A 15,000-nucleotide genomic window follows, 5' to 3' on the forward strand; every position below is an offset into this window, starting at 1 on the left:
AAGTGAATGTAAAAATGGCATAGAGGAGAGTTACCCCCTGCTGTTGGAAGTGAGGAAAAGCAAAAGCCTACAGCACCTGGTATTCCCATACAGTCTCCCATCCAAGTACTAACCAGGCCCAACCCTGCTTAGCTTCCAAGATCAGATGAGATCGGGCGTTTTCAGGGTGGTGTGGCCGTAGGCAGAGACAGGCGTCTCACTTACTCCTCTTCTACTTTGCAGCCTGGCTGCCGGCAGCTCTTTGCACTACTCCAAGCTAGGCCTTTTACTTCACTTTTTGCCTTCTCTTAACTGAACTTCATATTCCAGCAGGAGCAGTGCAAGGGCTGGGGGCGGCCCTTATACCCACAGGTGTGGTTCAGCAACCAGTCACAGGCCGCAGCCGCCCTCTTTCAAAAGGGCTGGGCGCAGGGTCTGCGCAGGGCTAAGAAACCATCCCGGGGGTGAAAGAAAGAGCAAGCTGGGCCGGACCCCGTTGTCCAGGAGTCGGCTAAGGAAGAAGGTGAGATGGTTGCCCGTGCCTGGAAGCGAAGCTGCTTTTCAGTCGGCTTCTCTTTTCCTAGGGCGCGTTGCCTACAAAGATGTTCAGCCTGTGTTGCCCTGTAAATTGATCTGCAGGTTACTAGCTATGGCCTCCAGCCCGGCGGGAGGCCCAGATGCTATGGAAATGAAGCCTGCTATTATTAAAAGTAAAAAGCCACAACGCTGGTGGCCACCACGCCCGCTGCGGCTGCAGCTGCTAAGAGTGATAGAGGTACGAATGAGAATACAAGGATTTTGCAAGGACTAAAGAGTGCAAGAGAGAAAGCGAATGTAAAAGAAGCAAGTGTGCAGTGTAAAAAGTGAATGTAAAAATGGCATAGAGGAGAGTGACCCCCTGCTGGTGGAAGTGAGGAAAAGCAAAAGCCTACAGCACCTGGTATTCCCAGGCGGTCTCCCATCCAAGTACTAAGCAGGCCCGACCCTGCTTAGCTTCCGAGATCAGAGGTGTTCAGGGTGGTGTGGCCGTAGGCAGAGACAGGCCTCTTACTTACTCCTCTTCTACTTTGCAGCCTGGCTGCCGGCAGCTCTTTGCACTACTCCACGCTAGGCCTTTTTCTTCACTTTTTGCCTTCTCTTAAGGGAAATTCATATTCCAGCAGGAGCAGTGCAAGGGCTGGGGGCGGCCCTTATACCCACAGGTGTGGTTCAGCAACCAGTCACAGGCCGCAGCCGCCCTCTTTCAAAAGGGCTGGGCGCAGGGTCTGCGCAGGGCTAAGAAACCATCCCGGGGGTGAAAGAAAGAGCAAGCTGGGCCGGAGCCCGTTGTCCAGGAGTCGGCTAAGGAAGAAGGTGAGATGGTTGCCCGTGCCTGGAAGCGAAGCTGCTTTTCAGTCGGCTTCTCTTTTCCTAGGGCACGTTGCCTGCAAAGATGTTCAGCCTGTGTTGCCCTGTAAATTGGTCTGCAGGTTACTAGCTATGGCCTCCAGCCCGGCGGGAGGCCCAGATGCTATGGAAATGAAGCCTGCTATTATTAAAAGTAAAAAGCCACAACGCTGGTGGCCACCATGCCCGCTGCGGCTGCAGCTGCTAAGAGTGATAGCGGTACGAATGAGAATACTAGGATTTTGCAAGGACTAAAGAGTGCAAGAGAGAAAGCGAATGTAAAAGAAGCAAGTGTGCAGTGTAAAAAGTGAATGTAAAAATGGCATAGAGGAGAGTGACCCCCTGCTGGTGGAAGTGAGGAAAAGCAAAAGCCTACAGCACCTGGTATTCCCAGGCGGTCTCCCATCCAAGTACTAACCAGGCCCGACCCTGCTTAGCTTCCGAGATCAGATGAGATCGGGCATGTTCAGGGTGGTGTGGCCGTAGGCAGAGACAGGCCTCTCACTTACTCCTCTTCTACTTTGCAGTCTGGCTGCCGGCAGCTCTTTGCACTACTCCACGCTAGGCCTTTTTCTTCACTTTTTGCCTTCTCTTAAGGGAACTTCATATTCCAGCAGGAGCAGTGCAAGGGCTGGGGGCGGCCCTTATACCCACAGGTGTGGTTCAGCAACCAGTCACAGGCCGCAGCCACTCTCTTTCAAAAGGGCTGGGCGCAGGGTCTGCGCAGGGCTAAGAAACCATCCCGGGGGTGAAAGAAAGAGCAAGCTGGGCCGGAGCCCGTTGTCCAGGAGTCGGCTAAGGAAGAAGGTGAGATGGTTGCCCGTGCCAGGAAGCGAAGCTGCTTTTCAGTCGGCTTCTCTTTTCCTAGGGCGCGTTGCCTGCAAAGATGTTCAGCCTGTGTTGCCCTGTAAATTGGTCTGCAGGTTACTAGCTATGGCCTCCAGCCCGGCGGGCGGCCCAGATGCTATGGAAATGAAGCCTGCTATTATTAAAAGTAAAAAGCCACAACGCTGGTGGCCACCATGCCCGCTGTGGCTGCAGCTGCTAAGAGTGATAGAGGTACGAATGAGAATACTAGGATTTTGCAAGGACTAAAGAGTGCAAGAGAGAAAGCGAATGTAAAAGAAGCAAGTGTGCAGTGTAAAAAGTGAATGTAAAAATGGCATAGAGGAGAGTGACCCCCTGCTGGTGGAAGTGAGGAAAAGCAAAAGCCTACAGCACCTGGTATTCCAAGACGGTCTCCCATCCAAGTACTAACCAGGCCCGACCCTGCTTAGCTTCCGAGATCAGACGAGATCGGGCGTGTTCAGGGTGGTGTGGCCGTAGGCAGAGACAGGCCTCTCACTTACTCCTCTTCTACTTTGCAGCCTGGCTGACGGCAGCTCTTTGCACTACTCCACGCTCGGCCTTTTTCTTCACTTTTTGCCTTCTCTTAAGGGAACTTCATATTCCAGCAGGAGCAGTGCAAGGGCTGGGGGCGGCCCTTATACCCACAGGTGTGGTTCAGCAACCAGTCACAGGCCGCAGCCGCCCTCTTTCAAAAGGGCTGGGCGCAGGGTCTGCGCAGGGCTAAGAAACCATCCCGGGGGTGAAAGAAAGAGCAAGCTGGGCCGGAGCCCGTTGTCCAGGAGTCGGCTAAGGAAGAAGGTGAGATGGTTGCCCGTGCCTGGAAGCGAAGCTGCTTTTCAGTCGGCTTCTCTTTTCCTAGGGCGCGTTGCCTGCAAAGATGTTCAGCCTGTGTTGCCCTGTAAATTGGTCTGCAGGTTACTAGCTATGGCCTCCAGCCCGGCGGGAGGCCCAGATGCTATGGAAATGAAGCCTGCTATTATTAAAAGTAAAAAGCCACAACGCTGGTGGCCACCACGCCCGCTGCGGCTGCAGCTGCAGCTGCTAAGAGTGATAGCGATACGAATGAGAATACTAGGATTTTGCAAGGACTAAAGAGTGCAAGAGAGAAAGCGAATGTAAAAGAAGCAAGTGTGCAGTGTAAAAAGTGAATGTAAAAATGGCATAGAGGAGAGTGACCCCCTGCTGTTGGAAGTGAGGAAAAGCAAAAGCCTACAGCACCTGGTATTCCCAGGTGGTCTCCCATCCAAGTACTAACCAGGCCCGACCCTGCTTAGCTTCCGAGATCAGACAAGATCGGGCGTGTTCAGGGTGGTGTGGCCGTAGGCAGAGACAAGCTTCTCACTTACTCCTCTTCTACTTTGCAGCCTGGCTGCCGACAGCTCTTTGCACTACTCCACGCTCGGCCTTTTTCTTCACTTTTTGCCTTCTCTTAAGAGAACTTCATATTCCAGCAGGAGCAGTGCAAGGGCTGGGGGCAGCCCTTATACCCACAGGTGTGGTTCAGCAACCAGTCACAGGCCGCAGCCGCCCTCTTTCAAAAGGGCTGGGCGCAGGGTCTGCGCAGGGCTAAGAAACCATCCCGGGGGTGAAAGAAAGAGCAAGCTGGGCCGGAGCCCGTTGTCCAGGAGTCGGCTAAGGAAGAAGGTGAGATGGTTGCCCGTGCCTGGAAGCGAAGCTGCTTTTCAGTCGGCTTCTCTTTTCCTAGGGCGCGTTGCCTGCAAAGATGTTCAGCCTGTGTTGCCCTGTAAATTGGTCTGCAGGTTACTAGCTATGGCCTCCAGCCCGGCGGGAGGCCCAGATGCTATGGAAATGAAGCCTGCTATTATTAAAAGTAAAAAGCCACAACGCTGGTGGCCAGCACGCCCGCTGCGGCCGCGGCTGCAGCTGCTAAGAGTGAAAGCGATACGAATGAGAATACTAGGATTTTGCAAGGACTAAAGAGTGCAAGAGAAAAAGCGAATGTAAAAGAAGCAAGTGTGCAGTGTAAAAAGTGAATGTAAAAATGGCATAGAGGAGAGTGACCCCCTGCTGGTGGAAGTGAAGAAAAGCAAAAGCCTACAGCACCTGGTATTCCCAGGCGGTCTCCCATCCAAGTACTAACCAGGCCCGACCCTTCTTAGCTTCCAAGATCAGACAAGATCGGGCGTGTTCAGGGTGGTGTGGCCGTAGGCAGAGACAAGCCTCTCACTTACTCCTCTTCTACTTTGCAGCCTGGCTGACGGCAGCTCTTTGCACTACTCCACGCTAGGCCTTTTTCTTCACTTTTTGCCTTCTCTTAAGGGAACTTCATATTCCAGCAGGAGCAGTGCAAGGGCTGGGGGCGGCCCTTATACCCACAGGTGTGGTTCAGCAACCAGTCACAGGCCGCAGCCGCCCTCTTTCAAAAGGGCTGGGCGCAGGGTCTGCGCAGGGCTAAGAAACCATCCCGGGGGTGAAAGAAAGAGCAAGCTGGGCCGGAGCCCGTTGTCCAGGAGTCGGCTAAGGAAGAAGGTGAGATGGTTGCCCGTGCCTGGAAGCGAAGCTGCTTTTCAGTCGGCTTCTCTTTTCCTAGGGCGCGTTGCCTGCAAAGATGTTCAGCCTGTGTTGCCCTGTAAATTGGTCTGCAGGTTACTAGCTATGGCCTCCAGCCCGGCGGGAGGCCCAGATGCTATGGAAATGAAGCCTGCTATTATTAAAAGTAAAAAGCCACAATGCTGGTGGCCACCACGCCCGCTGTGGCTGCAGCTGCTAAGAGTGATAGAGGTACGAATGAGAATACTAGGATTTTGCAAGGACTAAAGAGTGCAAGAGAGAAAGCGAATGTAAAAGAAGCAAGTGTGCAGTGTAAAAAGTGAATGTAAAAATGGCATAGAGGAGAGTGACCCCCTGCTGGTGGAAGTGAGGAAAAGCAAAAGCCTACAGCACCTGGTATTCCCAGGCGGTCTCCCATCCAAGTACTAACCAGGCCCGACCCTGCTTAGCTTCCGAGATCAGACGAGATCGGGCTTGTTCAGGGTGGTGTGGCCGTAGGCAGAGACAGGCCTCTCACTTACTCCTCTTCTACTTTGCAGCCTGGCTGCCGGCAGCTCTTTGCACTACTCCACGCTAAGCCTTTTTCTTCACTTTTTGCCTTCTCTTAAGGGAACTTCATATTCCAGCAGGAGCAGTGCAAGGGCTGGGGGCGGCCCTTATACCCAAAGGTGTGGTTCAGCAACCAGTCACAGGCCGCAGCCGCCCTCTTTCAAAAGGGCTGGGCGCAGGGTCTGCGCAGGGCTAAGAAACCATCCCGGGGGTGAAAGAAAGAGCAAGCTGGGCCGGAGCCCGTTGTCCAGGAGTCGGCTAAGGAAGAGGGTGAGATGGTTGCCCGTGCCTGGAAGCAAAGCTGCTTTTCAGTCGGCTTCTCTTTTCCTAGGGCGCGTTGCCTGCAAAGATGTTCAGCCTGTGTTGCCCTGTAAATTGGTCTGCAGGTTACTAGCTATGGCCTCCAGCCCGGCGGGAGGCCCAGATGCTATGGAAATGAAGCCTGCTATTATTAAAAGTAAAAAGCCACAAAGCTGGTGGCCACCACGCCCGCTGCGGCTGCAGCTGCAGCTGCTAAGAGTGATAGCGATACGAATGAGAATACTAGGATTTTGCAAGGACTAAAGAGTGCAAGAGAGAAAGCGAATGTAAAAGAAGCAAGTGTGCAGTGTAAAAAGTGAATGTAAAAATGGCATAGAGGAGAGTGACCCCCTGCTGTTGGAAGTGAGGAAAAGCAAAAGCCTACAGCACCTGGTATTCCCAGGCGGTCTCCCATCCAAGTACTAACCAGGCCCGACCCTGCTTAGCTTCCGAGATCAGACAAGATCGGGCGTGTTCAGGGTGGTGTGGCCGTAGGCAGAGACAAGCTTCTCACTTACTCCTCTTCTACTTTGCAGCCTGGCTGCCGACAGCTCTTTGCACTACTCCACGCTCGGCCTTTTTCTTCACTTTTTGCCTTCTCTTAAGAGAACTTCATATTCCAGCAGGAGCAGTGCAAGGGCTGGGGGCGGCCCTTATACCCACAGGTGTGGTTCAGCAACCAGTCACAGGCCGCAGCCGCCCTCTTTCAAAAGGGCTGGGCGCAGGGTCTGCGCAGGGCTAAGAAACCATCCCGGGGGTGAAAGAAAGAGCAAGCTGGGCCGGAGCCCGTTGTCCAGGAGTCGGCTAAGGAAGAAGGTGAGATGGTTGCCCGTGCCTGGAAGCGAAGCTGCTTTTCAGTCGGCTTCTCTTTTCCTAGGGCGCGTTGCCTGCAAAGATGTTCAGCCTGTGTTGCCCTGTAAATTGGTCTGCAGGTTACTAGCTATGGCCTCCAGCCCGGCGGGAGGCCCAGATGCTATGGAAATGAAGCCTGCTATTATTAAAAGTAAAAAGCCACAACGCTGGTGGCCACCACGCCCGCTGCGGCTGCAGCTGCTAAGAGTGATAGAGGTACAAATGAGAATACTAGGATTTTGCAAGGACTAAAGAGTGCAAGAGAGAAAGCGAATGTAAAAGAAGCAAGTGTGCAGTGTAAAAAGTGAATGTAAAAATGGCATAGAGGAGAGTGACCCCCTGCTGGTGGAAGTGAGGAAAAGCAAAAGCCTACAGCACCTGGTATTCCCAGGCGGTCTCCCATCCAAGTACTAACCAGGCCCAACCCTGCTTAGCTTCCAAGATCAGCCGAGATCGGGCGTGTTCAGGGTGGTGTGGTCGTAGGCAGAGACGGGTGTCTCACTTACTCCTCTTCTACTTTGCAGCCTGGCTGCCGGCAGCTCTTTGCACTACTCCAAGCTAGGCCTTTTACTTCACTTTTTGCCTTCTCTTAACTGAACTTCATATTCCAGCAGGAGCAGTGCAAGGGCTGGGGGCGGCCCTTATACCCACAGGTGTGGTTCAGCAACCAGTCACAGGCCGCAGCCGCCCTCTTTCAAAAGGGCTGGGCGCAGAGTCTGCGCATGGCTAAGAAACCATCCCGGGGGTGAAAGAAAGAGCAAGCTGGGCCGGAGCCCGTTGTCCAGGAGTCGGCTAAGGAAGAAGGTGAGATGGTTGCCCGTGCCTGGAAGCAAAGCTGCTTTTCAGTCGGCTTCTCTTTTCTTAGGGCGCGTTGCCTGCAAAGATGTTCAGCCTGTGTTGCCCTGTAAATTGGTCTGCAGGTTACTAGCTATGGCCTCCAGCCCGGCGGGAGGCCCAGATGCTATGGAAATGAAGCCTGCTATTATTAAAAGTAAAAAGCCACAACGCTGGTGGCCACCACGCCCGCTGCGGCTGCAGCTGCAGCTGCTAAGAGTGATAGCGATACGAATGAGAATACTAGGATTTTGCAAGGACTAAAGAGTGCAAGAGAGAAAGCGAATGTAAAAGAAGCAAGTGTGCAGTGTAAAAAGTGAATGTAAAAATGGCATAGAGGAGAGTGACCCCCTGCTGGTGGAAGTGAGGAAAAGCAAAAGCCTACAGCACCTGGTATTCCCAGGCGGTCTCCCATCCAAGTACTAACCAGGCCCGACCCTGCTTAGCTTCCGAGATCAGACAAGATCGGGCGTGTTCAGGGTGGTGTGGCCGTAGGCAGAGACAGGCCTCTCACTTACTCCTCTTCTACTTTGCAGCCTGGCTGCCGGCAGCTCTTTGCACTACTCCACGCTAAGCCTTTTTCTTCACTTTTTGCCTTCTCTTAAGGGAACTTCATATTCCAGCAGGAGCAGTGCAAGGGCTGGGGGCGGCCATTATACCCACAGGTGTGGTTCAGCAACCAGTCACAGGCCACAGCCGCCCTCTTTCAAAAGGGCTGGGCGCAGGGTCTACGCAGGGCTAAGAAACCATCCCGGGGGTGAAAGAAAGAGCAAGCTGGGCCGGAGCCCGTTGTCCAGGAGTCGGCTAAGGAAGAAGGTGAGATGGTTGCCCGTGCCTGGAAGCGAAGCTGCTTTTCAGTCGGCTTCTCTTTTCCTAGGGCGCGTTGCCTGCAAAGATGTTCAGCCTGTGTTGCCCTGTAAATTGGTCTGCAGGTTACTAGCTATGGCCTCCAGCCCGGCGGGAGGCCCAGATGCTATGGAAATGAAGCCTGCTATTATTAAAAGTAAAAAGCCACAACGCTGGTGGCCACCACGCCCGCTGCGGCTGCAGCTGCTAAGAGTGATAGCGGTACGAATGAGAATACTAGGATTTTGCAAGGACTAAAGAGTGCAAGAGAGAAAGCGAATGTAAAAGAAGCAAGTGTGCAGTGTAAAAAGTGAATGTAAAAATGGCATAGAGGAGAGTGACCCCTTGCTGGTGGAAGTGAGGCAAAGCAAAAGCTTACAGCACTTGGTATTCCTAGGCGGTCTCCCATCCAAGTACTAACCAGGCCCGACCCTGCTTAGCTTCCAAGACCAGTCGAGATCAGGCGTGTTCAGGGTGGTGTGGCCGTAGGCAGAGACAGGCCTCTCACTTACTCCTCTTCTACTTTGCAGCCTGGCTGCCGGCAGCTTTTTGCACTACTCCACGCTAGGCCTTTTTCTTCACTTTTTGCCTTCTCTTAAGGGAACTTCATATTCCAGCAGGAGCAGTGCAAGGGCTGGGGGCGGCCCTTATACCCACAGGTGTGGTTCAGCAACCAGTCACAGGCCACAGCCGCCCTCTTTCAAAAGGGCTGGGCGCAGGGTCTACGCAGGGCTAAGAAACCATCCCGGGGGTGAAAGAAAGAGCAAGCTGGGCCGGAGCCCGTTGTCCAGGAGTCGGCTAAGGAAGAAGGTGAGATGGTTGCCCGTGCCTGGAAGCGAAACTGCTTTTCAGTCGGCTTCTCTTTTCCTAGGGCGCGTAGCCTGCAAAGATGTTCAGCCTGTGTTGCCCTGTAAATTGGTCTGCAGGTTACTAGCTATGGCCTCCAGCCCGGCGGGAGGCCCAGATGCTATGGAAATGAAGCCTGCTATTATTAAAAGTAAAAAGCCACAACGCTGGTGGCCACCACGCCCGCTGCGGCTGCAGCTGCTAAGAGTGATAGAGGTACGAATGAGAATACTAGGATTTTGCAAGGACTAAAGAGTGCAAGAGAGAAAGCGAATGTAAAAGAAGCAAGTGTGCAGTGTAAAAAGTTAATGTAAAAATGGCATAGAGGAGAGTGACCCCCTGCTGGTGGAAGTGAGGAAAAGCAAAAGCCTACAGCACCTGGTATTCCCAGGCGGTCTCCCATCCAAGTACTAACCAGGCCCGACCCTGCTTAGCTTCCGAGATCAGACGAGATCGGGCGTGTTCAGGGTGGTGTGGCCGTAGGCAGAGACAGGTTTCTCACTTACTCCTCTTCTACTTTGCAGCCTGGCTGCCGGCAGCTCTTTGCACTACTCCACGCTAGGCCTTTTTCTTCACTTTTTGCCTTCTCTTAAGGGAACTTCATATTCCAGCAGGAGCAGTGCAAGGGCTGGGGGCGGCCCTTATACCCACAGGTGTGGTTCAGCAGCCAGTCACAGGCCGCAGCCGCCCTCTTTCAAAAGGGCTGGGCGCAGGGTCTGCGCAGGGCTAAGAAACCATCCCTGGGGTGAAAGAAAGAGCAAGCTGGGCCGGAGCCCGTTGTCCAGGAGTCGGCTAAGGAAGAAGGTGAGATGGTTGCCCGTGCCTGGAAGCGAAGCTGCTTTTCAGTCGGCTTCTCTTTTCCTAGGGCGCGTTGCCTGCAAAGATGTTCAGCCTGTGTTGCCCTGTAAATTGGTCTGCAGGTTACTAGCTATGGCCTCCAGCCCGGCGGGAGGCCCAGATGCTATGGAAATGAAGCCTGCTATTATTAAAAGTAAAAAGCCACAACGCTGGTGGCCACCACGCCCGCTGCGGCTGCAGCTGCTAAGAGTGATAGCGGTACGAATGAGAATACTAGGATTTTGCAAGGACTAAAGAGTGCAAGAGAGAAAGCGAATGTAAAAGAAGCAAGTGTGCAGTGTAAAAAGTGAATGTAAAAATGGCATAGAGGAGAGTGACCCCTTGCTGGTGGAAGTGAGGCAAAGCAAAAGCTTACAGCACTTGGTATTCCTAGGCGGTCTCCCATCCAAGTACTAACCAGGCCCGACCCTGCTTAGCTTCCAAGACCAGTCGAGATCAGGCGTGTTCAGGGTGGTGTGGCCGTAGGCAGAGACAGGCCTCTCACTTACTCCTCTTCTACTTTGCAGCCTGGCTGCCGGCAGCTTTTTGCACTACTCCACGCTAGGCCTTTTTCTTCACTTTTTGCCTTCTCTTAAGGGAACTTCATATTCCAGCAGGAGCAGTGCAAGGGCTGGGGGCGGCCCTTATACCCACAGGTGTGGTTCAGCAACCAGTCACAGGCCGCAGCCGCCCTCTTTCAAAAGGGCTGGGCGCAGGGTCTGCGCAGGGCTAAGAAACCATCCCGGGGGTGAAAGAAAGAGCAAGCTGGGCCGGAGCCCGTTGTCCAGGAGTCGGCTAAGGAAGAAGGTGAGATGGTTGCCCGTGCCTGGAAGCGAAGCTGCTTTTCAGTCGGCTTCTCTTTTCCTAGGGCGCGTTGCCTGCAAAGATGTTCAGCCTGTGTTGCCCTGTAAATTGGTCTGCAGGTTACTAGCTATGGCCTCCAGCCCGGCGGGAGGCCCAGATGCTATGGAAATGAAGCCTGCTATTATTAAAAGTAAAAAGCCACAACGCTGGTGGCCACCACGCCCGCTGCGGCTGCAGCTGCTAAGAGTGATAGAGGTACGAATGAGAATACTAGGATTTTGCAAGGACTAAAGAGTGCAAGAGAGAAAGCGAATGTAAAAGAAGCAAGTGTCCAGTGTAAAAAGTGAATGTAAAAATGGCATAGAGGAGAGTGACCCCCTGCTGGTGGAAGTGAGGAAAAGCAAAAGCCTACAGCACCTGGTATTCCCAGGCGGTCTCCCATCCAAGTACTAACCAGGCCCGACCCTGCTTAGCTTCCGAGATCGGGCATGTTCAGGGTGGTGTGGCCGTAGGCAGAGACAGGCCTCTCAATTACTCCTCTTCTACTTTGCAGCCTGGCTGCCGGCAGCTCTTTGCACTACTCCACGCTAAGCCTTTTTCTTCACTTTTTGCCTTCTCTTAAGGGAACTTCATATTCCAGCAGGAGCAGTGCAAGGGCTGGGGGCGGCCCTTATACCCACAGGTGTGGTTCAGCAACCAGTCACAGGCCGCAGCCGCCCTCTTTCAAAAGGGCTGGGCGCAGGGTCTGCGCAGGGCTAAGAAACCATCCCGGGGGTGAAAGAAAGAGCAAGCTGGGCCGGAGCCCGTTGTCCAGGAGTCGGCTAAGGAAGAAGGTGAGATGGTTGCCCGTGCCTGGAAGCAAAGCTGCTTTTCAGTCGGCTTCTCTTTTTCTAGGGCGTGTTGCCTGCAAAGATGTTCAGCCTGTGTTGCCCTGTAAATTGGTCTGCAGGTTACTAGCTATGGCCTCCAGCCCGGCGGGAGGCCCAGATGCTATGGAAATGAAGCCTGCTATTATTAAAAGTAAAAAGCCACAACGCTGGTGGCCACCACGCCCGCTGCGGCTGCAGCTGCAGCTGCTAAGAGTGATAGCGATACGAATGAGAATACTAGGATTTTGCAAGGACTAAAGAGTGCAAGAGAGAAAGCGAATGTAAAAGAAGCAAGTGTGCAGTGTAAAAAGTGAATGTAAAAATGGCATAGAGGAGAGTGACCCCCTGCTGGTGGAAGTGAGGAAAAGCAAAAGCCTACAGCACCTGGTATTCCCAGGCGATCTCCCATCCAAGTACTAACCAGGCCCGACCCTGCTTAGCTTCCGAGATCAGACAAGATCGGGCGTGTTCAGGGTGGTGTGGCCGTAGGCAGAGACGAGCTTCTCACTTACTCCTCTTCTACTTTGCAGCCTGGCTGCCGACAGCTCTTTGCACTACTCCACGCTCGGCCTTTTTCTTCACTTTTTGCCTTCTCTTAAGAGAACTTCATATTCCAGCAGGAGCAGTGCAAGGGCTGGGGGCGGCCCTTATACCCACAGGTGTGGTTCAGCAACCAGTCACAGGCCGCAGCCGCCCTCTTTCAAAAGGGCTGGGCGCAGGGTCTGCGCAGGGCTAAGAAACCATCCCGGGGGTGAAAGAAAGAGCAAGCTGGGCCGGAGCCCGTTGTCCAGGAGTCGGCTAAGGAAGAAGGTGAGATGGTTGCCCGTGCCTGGAAGCGAAGCTGCTTTTCAATCGGCTTCTCTTTTCCTAGGACGCGTTGCCTGCAAAGATGTTCAGCCTGTGTTGCCCTGTAAATTGGTCTGCAGGTTACTAGCTATGGCCTCCAGCCCGGCGGGAGGCCCAGATGCTATGGAAATGAAGCCTGCTATTATTAAAAGTAAAAAGCCACAACGCTGGTGGCCACCACGCCCGCTGCGGCTGCAGCTGCTAAGAGTGATAGAGGTACGAATGAGAATACTAGGATTTTGCAAGGACTAAAGAGTGCAAGAGAGAAAGCGAATGTAAAAGAAGCAAGTGTGCAGTGTAAAAAGTGAATGTAAAAATGGCATAGAGGAGAGTGACCCCCTGCTGGTGGAAGTGAGGAAAAGCAAAAGCCTACAGCACCTGGTATTCCCAGGCGGTCTCCCATCCAAGTACTAACCAGGCCCGACCCTGCTTAGCTTCCAAGATCAGACGAGATCGAGTATGTTCAGGGTGGTGTGGCCGTAGGCAGAGACAGGCCTCTCACTTACTCCTCTTCTACTTTGCAGCCTGGCTGCCGGCAGCTCTTTGCACTACTCCACGCTAAGCCTTTTTCTTCACTTTTTGCCTTCTCTTAAGGGAACTTCATATTCCAGCAGGAGCAGTGCAAGGGCTGGGGGCGGCCCTTATACCAACAGGTGTGGTTCAGCAACCAGTCACAGGCCGCAGCCGCCCTCTTTCAAAAGGGCTGGGCGCAGGGTCTGCGCAGGGCTAAGAAACCATCCCGGGGGTGAAAGAAAGAGCAAGCTGGGCCGGAGCCCGTTGTCCAGGAGTCGGCTGAGGAAGAAGGTGAGATGGTTGCCCGTGCCTGGAAGCGAAGCTGCTTTTCAGTCGGCTTCTCTTTTCCTAGGGCGCGTTGCCTGCAAAGATGTTCAGCCTGTGTTGCCCTGTAAATTGGTCTGCAGGTTACTAGCTATGGCCTCCAGCCCGGCGGGAGGCCCAGATGCTATGGAAATGAAGCCTGCTATTATTAAAAGTAAAAAGCCACAACGCTGGTGGCTACCATGCCCGCTGCGGCTGCAGCTGCTAAGAGTGATAGCGGTACGAATGAGAATACTAGGATTTTGCAAGGACTAAAGAGTGCAAGAGAGAAAGCGAATGTAAAAGAAGCAAGTGTGCAGTGTAAAAAGTGAATGTAAAAATGGCATAGAGGAGAGTGACCCCCTGCTGGTGGAAGTGAGGAAAAGCAAAAGCCTACAGCACCTGGTATTCCCAGGCGGTCTCCCATCCAAGTACTAACCAGGCCCGACCCTTCTTAGCTTCCAAGATCAGACGAGATCGGGCGTGTTCAGGGTGGTGTGGCCGTAGGCAGAGACAAGCCTCTCACTTACTCCTCTTCTACTTTGCAGCCTGGCTGACGGCAGCTCTTTGCACTACTCCACGCTAGGCCTTTTTCTTCACTTTTTGCCTTCTCTTAAGGGAACTTCATATTCCAGCAGGAGCAGTGCAAGGGCTGGGGGCGGCCCTTATACCCACAGGTGTGGTTCAGCAACCAGTCACAGGCCGCAGCCGCCCTCTTTCAAAAGGGCTGGGCGCAGGGTCTGCGCAGGGCTAAGAAACCATCCCGGGGGTGAAAGAAAGAGCAAGCTGGGCCGGAGCCCGTTGTCCAGGAGTCGGCTAAGGAAGAAGGTGAGATGGTTGCCCGTGCCTGGAAGCGAAGCTGCTTTTCAGTCGGCTTCTCTTTTCCTAGGGCGCGTTGCCTGCAAAGATGTTCAGCCTGTGTTGCCCTGTAAATTGGTCTGCAGGTTACTAGCTATGGCTTCCAGCCCGGCGGGAGGCCCAGATGCTATGGAAATGAAGCCTGCTATTATTAAAAGTAAAAAGCCACAACGCTGGTGGCCACCATGCCCGCTGCGGCTGCAGCTGCTAAGAGTGATAGCGGTACGAATGAGAATACTAGGATTTTGCAAGGACTAAAGAGTGCAAGAGAGAAAGCGAATGTAAAAGAAGCAAGTGTGCAGTGTAAAAAGTGAATGTAAAAATGGCATAGAGGAGAGTGACCCCCTGCTGGTGGAAGTGAGGAAAAGCAAAAGCTTACAGCACCTGGTATTCCCAGGCGGTCTCCCATCCAAGTACTAACCAGGCCCGCCCCTGCTTATTTTCCGAGATCAGACGAGATCGGGCATGTTCAGGGTGGTGTGGCTGTAGGCAGAGACAAGCCTCTCACTTACTCCTCTTCTACTTTGCAGTCTGGCTGCCGGCAGCTCTTTGCACTACTCCACGCTAGGCCTTTTTCTTCACTTTTTGCCTTCTCTTAAGGGAACTTCATATTCCAGCAGGAGCAGTGCAAGGGCTGGGGGCGGCCCTTATACCCACAGGTGTGGTTCAGCAACCAGTCACAGGCCGCAGCCGCCCTCTTTCAAAAGGGCTGGGCGCAGGGTCTGCGCAGGGCTAAGAAACCATCTCGGGGGTGAAAGAAAGAGCAAGCTGGGCCGGAGCCCGTTGTCCAGGAGTCGGCTAAGGAAGAAGGTGAGATGGTTGCCCGTGCCTGGAAGCGAAGCTGCTTTTCAGTCGGCTTCTCTTTTCCTAGGGCGCGTTGCCTGCAAAGATGTTCAGCCTGTGTTGCCCTGTAAATTGGTCTGCAGGTTACTAGCTATGGCCTCCAGCCCGGCGGGAGGCCCAGATGCTATGGAAATGAAGCCTGCTATTATTAAAAGTAAAAAGCCACAACGCTGGT

The 15,000-nt window shown here is 53.5% G+C and overlaps 14 non-coding genes and 4 pseudogenes across 14 annotated transcripts; all 18 read right to left on the bottom strand.

Moving 5' to 3' along the window:
• Positions 1-64: 64 nt before the first annotated feature.
• LOC142201899 (5S ribosomal RNA) lies at positions 65-183 on the bottom strand. Its single transcript, XR_012715783.1, has one exon. It is a non-coding gene; the product is annotated as a 5S ribosomal RNA (ribosomal RNA).
• A 721-nt stretch (positions 184-904) lies between these two features.
• On the bottom strand, positions 905-1,013 carry LOC142201558 (5S ribosomal RNA; annotated as a pseudogene).
• Positions 1,014-1,734: 721 nt separating this feature from the next.
• LOC142201631 (5S ribosomal RNA) lies at positions 1,735-1,853 on the bottom strand. Its single transcript, XR_012715555.1, has one exon. It is a non-coding gene; the product is annotated as a 5S ribosomal RNA (ribosomal RNA).
• Positions 1,854-2,574: 721 nt separating this feature from the next.
• On the bottom strand, positions 2,575-2,693 carry LOC142201840 (5S ribosomal RNA). Its single transcript, XR_012715728.1, has one exon. It is a non-coding gene; the product is annotated as a 5S ribosomal RNA (ribosomal RNA).
• Positions 2,694-3,420: 727 nt separating this feature from the next.
• On the bottom strand, positions 3,421-3,539 carry LOC142201819 (5S ribosomal RNA). The gene has a single exon (XR_012715708.1). It is a non-coding gene; the product is annotated as a 5S ribosomal RNA (ribosomal RNA).
• Positions 3,540-4,266: 727 nt separating this feature from the next.
• On the bottom strand, positions 4,267-4,385 carry LOC142202130 (5S ribosomal RNA). Its single transcript, XR_012716005.1, has one exon. It is a non-coding gene; the product is annotated as a 5S ribosomal RNA (ribosomal RNA).
• Positions 4,386-5,106: 721 nt separating this feature from the next.
• On the bottom strand, positions 5,107-5,225 carry LOC142201862 (5S ribosomal RNA). Its single transcript, XR_012715749.1, has one exon. It is a non-coding gene; the product is annotated as a 5S ribosomal RNA (ribosomal RNA).
• Positions 5,226-5,952: 727 nt separating this feature from the next.
• Positions 5,953-6,071, bottom strand: LOC142201832 (5S ribosomal RNA). The gene has a single exon (XR_012715720.1). It is a non-coding gene; the product is annotated as a 5S ribosomal RNA (ribosomal RNA).
• A 721-nt stretch (positions 6,072-6,792) lies between these two features.
• On the bottom strand, positions 6,793-6,911 carry LOC142202107 (5S ribosomal RNA). Its single transcript, XR_012715983.1, has one exon. It is a non-coding gene; the product is annotated as a 5S ribosomal RNA (ribosomal RNA).
• Positions 6,912-7,638: 727 nt separating this feature from the next.
• LOC142201833 (5S ribosomal RNA) lies at positions 7,639-7,757 on the bottom strand. Its single transcript, XR_012715721.1, has one exon. It is a non-coding gene; the product is annotated as a 5S ribosomal RNA (ribosomal RNA).
• Positions 7,758-8,478: 721 nt separating this feature from the next.
• Positions 8,479-8,597, bottom strand: LOC142201510 (5S ribosomal RNA; annotated as a pseudogene).
• Positions 8,598-9,318: 721 nt separating this feature from the next.
• Positions 9,319-9,437, bottom strand: LOC142201811 (5S ribosomal RNA). Its single transcript, XR_012715700.1, has one exon. It is a non-coding gene; the product is annotated as a 5S ribosomal RNA (ribosomal RNA).
• A 721-nt stretch (positions 9,438-10,158) lies between these two features.
• On the bottom strand, positions 10,159-10,277 carry LOC142201511 (5S ribosomal RNA; annotated as a pseudogene).
• A 721-nt stretch (positions 10,278-10,998) lies between these two features.
• Positions 10,999-11,107, bottom strand: LOC142201419 (5S ribosomal RNA; annotated as a pseudogene).
• Positions 11,108-11,834: 727 nt separating this feature from the next.
• LOC142201995 (5S ribosomal RNA) lies at positions 11,835-11,953 on the bottom strand. Its single transcript, XR_012715875.1, has one exon. It is a non-coding gene; the product is annotated as a 5S ribosomal RNA (ribosomal RNA).
• A 721-nt stretch (positions 11,954-12,674) lies between these two features.
• LOC142201949 (5S ribosomal RNA) lies at positions 12,675-12,793 on the bottom strand. The gene has a single exon (XR_012715831.1). It is a non-coding gene; the product is annotated as a 5S ribosomal RNA (ribosomal RNA).
• Positions 12,794-13,514: 721 nt separating this feature from the next.
• On the bottom strand, positions 13,515-13,633 carry LOC142202028 (5S ribosomal RNA). Its single transcript, XR_012715907.1, has one exon. It is a non-coding gene; the product is annotated as a 5S ribosomal RNA (ribosomal RNA).
• A 721-nt stretch (positions 13,634-14,354) lies between these two features.
• LOC142202066 (5S ribosomal RNA) lies at positions 14,355-14,473 on the bottom strand. Its single transcript, XR_012715944.1, has one exon. It is a non-coding gene; the product is annotated as a 5S ribosomal RNA (ribosomal RNA).
• Between the last annotated feature and the right edge of the window lie 527 nt (positions 14,474-15,000).

Source organism: Leptodactylus fuscus, chromosome 4, assembly GCF_031893055.1.
Source record: "Leptodactylus fuscus isolate aLepFus1 chromosome 4, aLepFus1.hap2, whole genome shotgun sequence".
Taxonomy (NCBI): Eukaryota; Metazoa; Chordata; class Amphibia; order Anura; family Leptodactylidae; genus Leptodactylus; species Leptodactylus fuscus.